The sequence below is a fragment of the Balaenoptera borealis genome (assembly GCF_965194805.1).
Source record: "Balaenoptera borealis genome assembly, chromosome: 1".
Classification (NCBI taxonomy): domain Eukaryota; kingdom Metazoa; phylum Chordata; class Mammalia; order Artiodactyla; family Balaenopteridae; genus Balaenoptera; species Balaenoptera borealis.
Window position 1 is genome coordinate 62139158 of NC_138860.1, and position 13352 is coordinate 62152509.

Consider the following 13352-nt stretch of genomic DNA (forward strand, 5'->3'; position numbering starts at 1 on the left):
ATTTGAGACAACAAAAACATAAAAAGGGAAGAGGAAAAGGACAGAATTTATACAGGTAAAAGAAGGTGAGATGCTATCAGCAGGAAAAGGACTATCTTCTCTAGGAGAGGTTTAATAAAAACCTCAGGGTAACCACAAAACATAAACATAGAGCAGAGATACAGAACAAAAAAAAGAGGAAATTGAGAAAGGTATCATAGAAAATCACCAACACAAAATGGCAAACAGAAACACAGGGAAAAACAATAGAAATATAGAGCAACCAGAATACAAAAGATAAAGTGGCAGGACTAAATCCTCATCTATCAATAATCACACTAAATGTAAATGGATTGAATTCACCCATTGAAAGACAGAGAGTAGCTAGGTGGGTTAAAAAACAAGACCCAACTATATGCTGCCTCCAGGAGACACAACTTAGCTCTAAAGAGAAACACAGGCTAAAAGTAAAGGAATGGAAGATAGTCGATGCAAATGGAGCCAAAAGAAAGCAGAGGTAGCCATACTCATATCAAACAAAATAGACTTCAAGCCAAAAAGGTTAACAGGAGACAAAAATGGACAGTATCTAACCATAAAGTGGACAATTCATCAAGAAGATATAACAGTGATTAACGTGTATGTACCTAACATATAAGTACCAAAATATATGAAACAATTCTTAACAGACCTAAAGGGAGAAATTGACAGCAACACTGTAATAGTAGGGGACTTTAACACCCCTCCTATTAGCGGCCTTAAATAAAACATTAGACTAGATGGATTTGATAGAATTGTACAGAACACTCCATCCAAATGCAACAGAATACACATTCTTCTCAAGTGCACATGGAATTTTCTCAAGGATAGAACATATGTTGGGACACAAAACAAGTCTCAATAAATTTAAGAAGACAAATCACATCAAGCATCTTTTCCAATCACAATAGAATGAAACTACAAATCAACTACAAGAATAAAACTGGAAAAATCATAAATATGTATAGACTGAACAACATACTACTGAAATATTACTATTAGATTAATGAAGAAATCAAAGGAGAAATCAAAAATTACCTGAAGACAAACAGAAATGAAAATACAACATACCAAAATCTACAGGATACAGCAAAAGTAGTACTAAGAGGGAAATTTATAGCAATACAGACCTACCTCAAGAAACAAGAGAAATCTAAGCAATCTAACCTTACACCTAAAGGAGCTAGAAAAAGAAAAACAAATAAAGCCCAGAGTTAGTAGAAGGAAGGAAGTAATAGAGACAATATCGGGCACATTCAGGGTGGTATGGCCGTAGACAGAAGGAAGTAATAAAGAGCAGAGCAGAAATAAATGAAATAAAAACTAAAAAGATAATAGAAAAGATCAATGAAACTAAGAGATGGTTCTTTGAAATGACAAACAAAATTGACAAACCGTTAGCTAGACTCACTAAGAAAAAGAAAGAGAAGGTCCTGATGAATCAAATCAGGAACGAAAGAGGAGAAATAACAATGGATACCACAGAAATACATAGGATTATAACAGAATATTATGAACAGCTATACACTAACAAATAGGACACCTAAAAGAAATAGACAAATTTTTAGAATCATACAAACTTCCAAGACTGAATCATGAAGAAATAGAAAATCTGAATAGACCAATCACTAGTACAGAGATGGAAACAGTAATCAAAAAGCTCCCAAAAAACAAAAAGTCCAGGACCAGACAACTTCACAGGTAAATTCTATCAAATATTCAAAGAAGATTTAACACCTGTCCTTCTCAAATGATTCCAAAAAATTGCAAAGAAGGGAACACTTCCTAACTCATTTTTCAAGGCCAACATCATGCTGATACCAAAACCAGACAAAGACACGACAAAGAAAGAAAATTACAGGCCAATACCTCTGATAAACATAAATGAAAAAATCCTCATCACAATATTAGCAAAATGAAATCAACAATACAACAAAAGGATCATACACCATGATCAAGTGGGATTTATTCCAGGGATGCAAGGATGGTTCAATATACGCAAATCAATCAATGTGATACACCACATTAACAGAATGAAGGAAAAAAAACACATGATCATCTCAATAGATGCAGAAAAAGTATTTGACAAGATTCAATACCCATTTATGGTTAAAAAAAAAACTCTCAAAAAAGTGAATAGCAAAGGAACGTACCTCAACATAATAAAAGCCATATATGACAAACCCACAGTTAACATCATACTCAATGGTGAAAAATTGAAAGCTATCCCTCTAAGATCAGGAAAAAACAAGGATACCCACTCTCACCAATCTTATTCAACATAGTATTGGAAGTCCTAGCCAGAGCAATTAGGCAAGAAAAATAAATAAAAGGCATCCAAATTGGAAAGGCAAAAGTAAAACTGTCACTATTTGCAGTTGACATGATTTTATATACAGAAAACTCTAAAGACTACAAACACACACACACACACACACACACACAAACTATTAGAAATAATAAATGAACACAGCAAAGTTGCAGGATACAAAATCAATATACAAAAATTTGTTGCATTTCTATGTGCTAATAATGAGCTGGCAGAGAAATTAAGAAAACAATCCCATTTACAATCACAACAAAAAGAATAAAATACAACTTGTCAAAATGTCCTTATTACATAAGCAATCTACAGATTCAATGCAAGCCCTATCAAAACCCCAAGGACATTTTTCATAGAAATAGAACAAAAAAATTCTAAAATTTATATGGATCCACAAAAGACCCTGAATAGCCAAAGCAATCCTGAGAAAAAAGAACAAAGCTGGAGGTATCATACTCCCTCTTTTCAAACTATATTTCAAAGCTATAATAATCAAAACAGCATGGTACTGGCAGAAAAACAGATATATGAATCAATGGAGCAGAACTGAGAGCCCAGAAATAAACCTACACATATATGGACAATTTATGACTAAGGAGCAAAGAATAAACAATGGAGAAAGGACAGTCTTGCCAATAAATGGTTCTGGGAAAACTGGACAGTCACATGCAAAAAAAAAAAAGAGACTAGACTACTATCTCACACCATCACAAAAATTAACTCAAAATGGATTAAAGACTTGAATGTAAAACCTGAAACCATTAAATTCCTAGAAGAAAACATACGCAGTATGCTCTTTGACATTGGTCTTAGTAATATCTTTCTAGATGTCTCCTCAGGCAAGGGAAACAAAAGTAAAAATAAACAAACGGGATTACATCAAACTAAAAAGCTTCTGCATAGCAAAGGAAACCATCAATAAAACAAAGACATCAAATGGAAGAAGATATTTGTAAATAATATATCTGATAAAGGGTATAATATTCAAAATATATAAAGACCTCGTAAAATTCAACAACAACCCAAAAACCAGACAACCCAGTTGAAAGATGGGCAGAGGAGATGAATAGACATTTTTCCAAAAAGACACACAGATGGCCAATAGGCACATAAAAAGATGTTCAACATCACTAATTATTAGGGAAAAGCAAATCAAAACCACAATACAATGAGAAATCACCTCACACCTGTCAGAACAGGTATTATCAAAAAGATAAGAAATATCTTATGCAAGGATATGGAGAAAAGGGAACACTCATACACTATTGATGGGAATTTAAATTGGTGCAGTAACTATGCAAGACAGTATGGAGACTCCTAAAAAAATTAAGAATAGAACTACCATATTAACCAGCTATCCCATGTCTGGGTATCATCTAAAGAATATGAAAACACTAATCTGAAAAGATATCTGCACCCTTGTGTTCATCGTAGCATTATTTACAATAGCCAAGATATGGAAACAACTTAAATGCCCATGAACAGATGAATGGATAAAGAAGATATGGTATATATATAGAATGGAATACTACTCAGCCATAAAAATAGATGAAAGCTTGCCATCTGCAATAACATGGATGCACACTGAGGGTATTATGCTAGGTAAAATAAGTCAGATGGAGAAAGACAAATACAGCATGATTTCACTCATATGTGTAATATAAAAAACTAATAAACAAACAAAAACAAAATAAGTGAATAAACCAAACAAACAAACAAAAACACATAGATACAGATAACAGAGTAGTGGTTACCAGAGGGGAAGGGGTTGGGGGGAGGGCAAAATGGGTAAATGGGAATCAACTGTATGGTGATGAATGAAAAATAAATTTTTGGTGATAAGCATGTTGTAAAGTATGCAGAAGTAGAAATACAATGTTGTCCACATAAAGTTTATATAATGTTATAAATCATTGTTAAATCAATAAAAAATTAAATCTTTTTTAAAGATTGACATAAATTGGTGTGTGACAAGTACATATTAATTCATTACTGAATTCTGTCTAATCATCAGGGAAATGCAAATCAAAACCACAGTGAGATACCACCTCACACCTGTCAGAATGACTATCATCAAAAAGAACACAAATAACAAATGTTGCCAAGAATGAGGAGAAAAGGGAACCCTCGTACACTGTTGCTGGGAATGTAAATTGGTGTAGCCACTGTGGAAAACTGTATGGAGGTTTCTCAAAACACTAAAAACAGAACTGCCATATGACCCAGCAATTCCACTCCTGGGTTTATACCCAAAAAAACCAGAAACACTAATTTGAAAAAATACATGCACTCCAGGGACTTCCCTTGTGGTCCAGTGGTTAAGACTTCGCCTTCCAATGCAGGGGGTGCAGGTTCGATCCCTGGTTGGGGAGCTAAGATCCCACATGCCTTGCGGCCAAAAAAACAAAACACAAAACAGAAGCAATATTGTAACAAAGTTAATAAAGACTTTAAATATAGTCCACATCAAAAAAATCTTTAAAAAAAAAAGAAAAAGAAAAAATACATGCGCTCCAATGTTCATAGCAGCATTATTTACAACTGCCAAGATATGGAAGCAACCGAAGTTTCCATCAACAGATGATTGCATAAAGACGATATGGTAATATATATACAATGGAGTACTACTCAGCCATAAAAAAAAATGAAATTTTGCCATTTGCAGCAACAAGGATGGACTTGGAGTGCATTATGCTAAGTGAAATAAATCAGACAGAAAAAGACAACTGCTATATGATATCACTTACATGTGGAATCTAAAAAATACAACAAACTAGTGAATGTAACAAAAAGGAAGCTGGCTCACAGATATAGAGAACAAACCAGTGGTTACCAGTGGGGAGAAGGGATGGGGGAGGGGAAACACAGGGGTAGAGTATTAAGAGGTACAAACTATTAGGTATAAAGTAAGCTACAAGGATATACTGTACAACATGGTGAATATAGCCAATATTTTATAATAACTATAAATGGAGTATAACCTTTAAAAATTGTGAATCACTACATTGTATACCTGTAACTTATATAATATTGTACATCAACTATACTTCAGTAAAATTTTTTTAAATAAAAGAGAATTGTGGGGCTTCCCTGGTGGCGCAGTGGTTAAGAATCCGCCTGCCAATGCAGGGGACACGGGTTTGAGCCCTGGTCCAGGAAGACCCACATGCCACGGAGCAACTAAGCCCGTGTGCCACAACTACTGAGCCCGCGCTCTAGAGCCCATGAGCCACAACGACTGAAGCCGGCACACCTAGAGCCTGTGCTCCTCAACAAGAGAAGCCATCGCAATGAGAAGCCCGCGCACTGCAACAAAGAGTAGACCCTGCTCGCCGCAACTAGAGAAAGCCCGCGCCCAGCAACAAAGACCCAACTCAGCCATAAATAAATACATAAATAAATAAATAAATTTTTTTAAAAAGAGAATTGTGTCTACTTTTGAATATATTTGAAAGTTTTATAATAAAGGATTAGTAAAAAAAAAAAGAATATGTTTGACCATTTACTAAATAAATACTATTGTCTACTAAGTGTCAAGTTCTTATTATAGTAGGTCTTGGATTTATACAAATGAAAATACAATCTCAATTCTCAAGAAGTTTATCAAAGAGGGAAACAGTCAGAAAGACAAAATGATGCGGTAGCTGCTATAACAGAGGTACACACAAGGTTCAATAAGCACTCAAAGAAATAAGTAGCTAAGCCTGCTGAAGAAAATCAGAGAAGGCAATCTTTGAGCTGACCATGAAAAGAAAAGCTGGGGTGGGAAGAAGAATTCTAGAAAGAGGAAACAGCATGTACCAAAAAAAGAAAAACAGTACTGAGGCATGAAATAGTAAGATACATTCAGGGAACTGCCTGTAATTCCAGACAAGCACAGGGCAATGTTAATGAAGAAAGAAGAAATAACAAGTATAACCTAGTAACCAAAGTAGCTTTACTGCCCGGAGAGTCACCAGCCACAGGCCAACCTCTCCTGCCCTAGGACCTTTCAATACCCTGTTCCCTGACCTGGAGTTGTTCTCCTGGCTAACGCTTACTTGTCCTTCAGATGTCAGAATAAATGTCACTTCTACGAGGAAGCCTTTCCTACTGTTTCATAATCACAGAGATTTCTTGTTATTCTCTCTCATAGTTCTCCATTACAAATGAATGAACATATCTGTAACCATATTCATTTATGTGTTTACGTGCTTAAGGCCTCTCTCCTCCACTTGGCTGTAGGCTCCACAACAGTGGGAATATCTGCTTTGTTCATCACTGTGTCCCTATTGCCTAAAAAAGTTGCTACCACACAGCAGGTGCTCATTAACTATTGACTGAATGAAACAGAGGCTAGAAGCTCTTTGATGGAGAAAAGGCTCTGAGTCAAAATGTATCCTGCAGGTTAACAACAATAGACTTAAGAGCAAGACTTGTGGTAATGAAGAGCTAGAGGAAGAACCTGACTTATGATCACTCAGTACCACAACAAATTGAGAAGCACATCATTAGCACTGACAGAGTGCTGTTTGTAATTACTGAAAAGACTTATTTGCAACATTTCTTCAGATTTCAAAATTAATTATTAACAGTCATACTGGGCACAGCACGTGAAGCCAGTTGAAGTATCGTTTCAGCATGGCACAATGGGGAGACTAAGAATAAGGGACCAAGTTCTAGTCCCAATTCTACAATTCAGCTGTATATTTTAAGGCAGTAGTTCTCTCCAAGGAGACGTTTGGAAATTTCTGGGGGTGTTTTTCGTTGTCACAAAGATAAGCAGCCCATACTAACAATTAGCAGTTAAAGACCAGAGACATTAGATGTTCTGTAGTACCCAGGACGATCCTTTACAACAAAGTCCAATCCTGCATCCCACAAAACTGTCAAATATCTCACCTGGCATTTATGTGGGTGAAAAAAAAAAAAACTGATTTATAATTATCTGACATTGGAACCTAATTCCATTTTACATATAAATATAAAATTCACTCAATTTCCAGGAAGACAATTACCTTGTAAATCAAGGGAAGATTATCCTTTGTTTTATTTGACACTTCACTAAGAGTTGTTCACCACTTTGAAAAATTACATCACTGATGACAGTCCCGATTGTGTTATCTGAGTCACTGACTGATACCTGGCATATCTGTCAGCCTACACTTGTAGCTGTCACATTCACAGTGATTTAGTATGCAAATATAAGTATCTGACTACTTACACAGTCATACTATGCGTTTACATATTGAAATTCCTATCATTTTATTCTAAATCAATTTTTAAATTTCCCTTTTATCTTATAATTAGAACACTATGTTGATTTATTATAAAGAAGGTGGCTTATATTATCTATGAATTTCTTTCAGGATAGTAAAAGGGAGAGGGTGCTTAAAGTATTTGGTTAAAAAAAAAAATGGAGCAATGGGTCCGATAAGGTTGAGAACAACCAACTTAGAGCAAGTTTCTGAACCACCCAAAGTCTTCTCTTTCACCTACAAAGATAGGGGATGTAAAGAAACAATCTCTTGGGCCCTGTGTCTGTAAAATATGACAATTCTAAGGGACTACGCGTCCAATAAAAGCTACCTCTGCACAAGCATTGTAGAATTCTCTGTACACAGAGATGAAAGATATGTCCCTGCCCAGTATACTTGCACTCTAAATAGAACATGGGAGCAGAAAGCAGACAATGTTCACTCTTGACTCGACTCAGAATGGAATTAACCATTAGCTGTTAAAGCCATTACAGAACATCACAGTGCTGCCAGTATTTGGCAGATAGGAAATTAATTTTCTTTTGAAAGTTAAAAACTAACGTTAGCACAAAAAGAGCCTCTCTTTAAATCTCTGTTAGAGCACAGCCCTACAAGCTGTAAGGCCTAACAAGGAAGTAGGTTAAGACACAAAATCCTAACCTAAAAACAAACATTGCTGAGAGAAGCTAATTTAGAAATACAAAAGAAAATTAATTTCTGAAACAAGTATCTCCTAATTAGATATAGGTAATGCCACTCACACAAAGTTATCAAAACTCATAATAAATTCAATGAAGCAAATCCAAAACATCCCAGGCCTCATGGTGCACCGAGCTCTAAATCTACTCTTTCCCACTAGGGAACTGTACCACAAAGAAATTATGATTATTTTTTAATAAAAGTTGTCTGGGTTGAAATTTGAAGGTGGAAAACACACTTTAAAACCTGAAACAGTTAAATAAATTAAGAGAATCTAAAAGGTTCAATCCAACAATATCAAGAATCTAAAGTACGTTATTTTGTTTATATAAGCATCTTCCACAATTCAACAGAATTTCTTTTCAGAGTGTTTTATAGTTATCATGGAAACTGGAAAAACAAACATTCGTAATCAACTACTTTGCAGTTCTAAAAGAATAACTTTTTAGCCGTTTTCCGGCCAAGGTTAAAACACCAAATAAAAGCAATATATGTATTCTTTGTCCTATAGTGTTAAAAAACAAATAAATCTCTAATGTGCCTAGGAATTCTGACAAAACTCCAGGTTTAGGAATCACTGGCACAGAGGCTGACTTATCTGCATCCTGTTCTCCCTTCCTCCTATCAATATGGAAGAAGCATCTCTCTCTCTTAAGGCTAGTCCTTCTACTCATGATCTAGATCCTAGAAGATTAGGAACAAAGGCAGAGACACAAACTTATCCATTGTATGATTGATGTAGGGCAAGTTACTTAATATTTCTGAAAATAAGAATAAGTATTCACTGCACAGAATTTTCAGGAGGATTAAATCAGATAATATAGAAAATTGTCTAGCAAGGTATCTGTGAGATAATAGAGAATCATACACTGGTCTCTACCCCTGGTTTCTGAAATAGGACTTCTGAAACCCTTACAAATTCCTAACCGATAAGAGCAGTAGAAGCAAGCACCTTTTGTTCTAATGAGGTGACTCTGGGTGGGCTCCTGGATGGGAGCTGGTACCCAGAAAGGCCAAGCCATGATTATAAACTTGGAATTTCCAGGCCTACCTCCATTCTCCAGAGAAGGGAGAGGGGCTATAAATGGAATTACTAATTGATCCTGCCTATGTGAAGAAGCCTCCATAAAATCCCAATAGCATGCGATTCAAAGAGCTTCCAGGCTGGTGAACACACCCACATACTGGAAGGACAATGCACCTCTACTCCACAGGGACAGATGCTCCTAGGCTTAGGACCTTCCCAGACTTCACCCTATGTATCTCTTCATCCGTATTCTTTAACACAGCGGTCCCCAACCTTCTGGCACCAGGGACCGGTTTCGTGGAAGACAATTTTTCCAGGGGGGGATGGTTTTGGGATGATTCAAGTGCATTACATTTATAATGCACTTTATTTCTATTATTATGACATTGTAATATATGATGAAATAATTATACAACTCACCATAATGCAGAATCAGTGGGAGCCCTGAGCTTGTTCTCACTTGCCACTCACTGATAGGGTTTTGATATGAATCTGCAAGCAGTTGATTTATTATGGTTTCTGTGCAGTCAAACCTCTCTGCTAATGATAATCTGTATTTGCAGCCACTCCCCAGCGCTAGCATCACTGACTCAGCTCCACCTGAGATCATCAGGCATTAGATTCTCATAAGCAGAGCGCAACCTAGATCCCTCGCTGCGCAGTTCACAGTAGGGTTTGAGCTCCTATGAGAATCTAATGCCGCCACTGATCTGATGGGAGGTGGAGCTCAGGCGATAATGCGAGCAATGGGGAGCGGCTGTAAATACAGACGAAGCTTCTCTCACTCACCCGCCCCTCACCTCCTGCTGTGCAGCCCAGTTGGGGACCCCTGCTTTAACATATTCTTTAATAAACTGGTAAACATAAGTGTTTCCCTGTGGGCTTCCCTGGTGGCACAGTGGTTGAGAGTCTGCCTGCTAATGCAGGGGACACGGGTTCGAGCCCTGGTCTGGGAAGATCCCACATGCCACGGAGCAGCTGGGCCCGTGAGCCACAACTACTGAGCCTGCGCGTCTGGAGCCTGTGCCCCGCAACGGGAGGGGCCGCGATAGTGAAAGGCCCGCGCACCGCGATGAAGAGTGGCCCCCACTTGCCGTAACTGGAGAAAGCCCTCGCACGAACCGAAGACCCAACACAGTGAAAAATAAATAAATAAAGTAGCTATAAAAAAAAAAAGAGTAATAGTTTAAAAAAAAAAAAAAAAAAGTGTTTCCCTGAGTTCTATGATCTGTTCTAGCAAATAACCAAATCCAAAAGGAGAATGTCATGGGAACCTCCAATTTGTAGCCAAGTCCAACAGAGGCTGTGGGTAACCTGGGGACCTACTACTTGCTATTGGCATCTGAAGGAGGGAGGGCAGTCTCATGGGACTGAGTCCTTAACCTGTGGGACCTGATGTTATTTCCAGGTAGATAATGTCAGAACTGGATTAAATTGTAGGACATCCAGCTGGTGTCACAGAATTGCTTGGTGCTGGGAAAAAACTCACACATCTGGTGTCAGAAGTGTTGTGAGTGGGATAGTAGTGTGAGAGTAAAGGAGAAACACAGGAGAAGACTGGAGTTTTTCCAATCAGTCTCACATACAGCAAAGGCTCAAAGCCTTCCTCTTCCTCCCATGCTCATCCTCAGAAACCTCACTCCATCCATTTTCACCCCTTTCTCTACAAGTCTACAAGTGAGTCCTTCCTGTACCTAAACATGCTAAAGTCTTCCCCATATTTAAAAACACAAACACACATGCTCCTCTGTCAACCTCATGTTCTCTCTTAGCTACATCTGTTGCCCCTCCTATACCAGTAAGCTTTAGGAAAGTTTGGTCTATATCTACACTTTGTCTCCACCTCCACATCTTTCATTTACCCCCTAAGTATGTAACTTACCTTGATCTTGCCATGGTGAAGAACAATATCCTAATTGCTAAAACCAATAAACAAATGTTTTAGTCTAGCGGACACCATCCCATTCTAAGCTTATTAAGATCTCTTTTCAGCACACTGACCTCCATGCCAGCCTCAAGGAGTTCTACTCCCTTCACTTCCCAGGCACCACATTCCTGGTTTCTCACCTACATCCACATTTACCAGCCTAATCTTTGCTTCTATAGGAAAGAACTTCATTTGTCCATACCCTATTGCCTCTAAGCCAGAAATTATGGCATTTATTTTATTTACAGCAATATCTGTTACATTCTGAGAAAGAACCCAACCCAGAACGGAAGTTCACTACTCTAATGAAATCCTTCCCGGCATTCTTAAATGGAACCCTATCACATAACTTTTTAAAAGTTACACTAGGTAAGAAGAAAGCATTTTAAGATGATGTTACACTTCAGTTTGAGACTTACTATTTACTCTGATACACACATAATACATTTATGCCCATACCCTCTCCAACTCCTTCAGCTGCAAAAAACACATGCTCCCTACATACCTACCCACTTGTATACACTGTAGACTATCTACCCACTTGGATACAAATGCACATCCAGATATGCAAACTCATAATGAACATTCGACACAGTCAATTCCGTAGGTAGGTAGACAAGTGGAAAGGTACATGACTGGCTGAGCTGGAGAATGAACAAATCTAAATGACAAGAGATAAACTGGGGGAAAGTTATAGGTGAACAAGGAACAATCACCTAATGCTAGAATAATGATATATGTTAGATGGTACAAAGACAACTTTGTCACTAATTAGTGTCACAAGTTTAGATAAACTAACTTTTTGGGTCTCATCTATAGAGGCTAGACTAAATGATTCTCTAAAAATTCATTACAATTCCAAAATCCTATGATTCTACAGAAAAACTCAGCTTAAAACACATTTATTGCTGCTTTTGACTTATTGTTTTCATTCTTTATTATTATTTAAATCACAGTATCCATAATCATGCTCCAAGAACAATGTTTGATGCTGGGGCCCTTGTCTTTGGCAGTCGTTATGATAAGTGCTATGATAGAGGGGTTAAAAAAAAAAAGTACTTAATAGGAGTATGGTAAAGGGATATTTGACTCTGCCTAGGGGAGCTGTGGAAGGCCTTACAGAGGAGGTGACATTTTAGCTGGATCTTAAGGATAAGGCATTTAATAAAAAGTTTCAGTTGAAGTTTCTCTGGAAAGTGTTAGAAACCCAATTATAACCTAATAGCAAACAAATAGGGGATCTATTTATTATTCTTTTTTAGCATGTTCCACCAATAACACTGTTAATGGAAGTAGTCTGTCCTCCGCTGGTAGAAAAGAATACAAAAAAAAAAAGAGGGAATTAACACTTGTCATTTCTGTTTTCCACTTCTATGCTGGAGACTAAAGTGTATTTTAATGGTGCACTGAAATTCTGACACATGGGTGACTTTTTTAAATGACATCCAGTGGCTTCCCTGGTGGCACAGTAGTTAGGAATGCACCTGCCAATGCAGGGGACACGGGTTCGAGCCCTGGTCCGGAAAGATCCCACCTGCCGTGGAGCAACGAAGCCTGTGCACCACAACTACTGAAGCCTGCGTGCCTGGAGCCTGTGCTCCGCAACAAGAGAAGCCACCGCAATGAGAAGCCCACGCACCCCAATGAAGAGTAGCCCCTGCTCGCCGCAACTAGAGAAAGCCTGTGTTCAGCAACAAAGACCCAATGCAGCCAAAGATTAAAAAAATAAAATAATTTTAAAAATAAATAAATAAAAATAAAATAAAATGACATCCACTGTGCTGTCTGCAGATCCTTTCAATTATCATTTTTAATTCAGAAATGTGAAAATTGAGCCACAGTTTTCATTTAAATTAAGTAATAAACAAACAGCAAAGTAGCCAGACAGGTCTACAAAAAAATGATTTGCTGAAGTCTTAACTATATACAAAATACACAGAATACAATATATAAAATATGTAAGATTTTGTGAATTTTATGATGGATATTAATAAGATGTATTCTAGACCCAAGTGAAACTTTACATGACATCACGTTAAGATGGTATGATTTCAAGTTAGTCTTGTATTTCTGACCAATGGTAAAAATGGAAGAAGTTAATTTTAAACACATTCACAATAC

General features: G+C 37.3%; 1 protein-coding gene across 5 annotated transcripts in view; it reads right to left on the reverse strand.

The window, feature by feature from the left end:
- TIPRL (TOR signaling pathway regulator) overlaps window positions 1–13352 on the reverse strand; it is a 38101-nt gene that overhangs the window by 10528 nt on the left and 14221 nt on the right. The window lies entirely within an intron of this gene.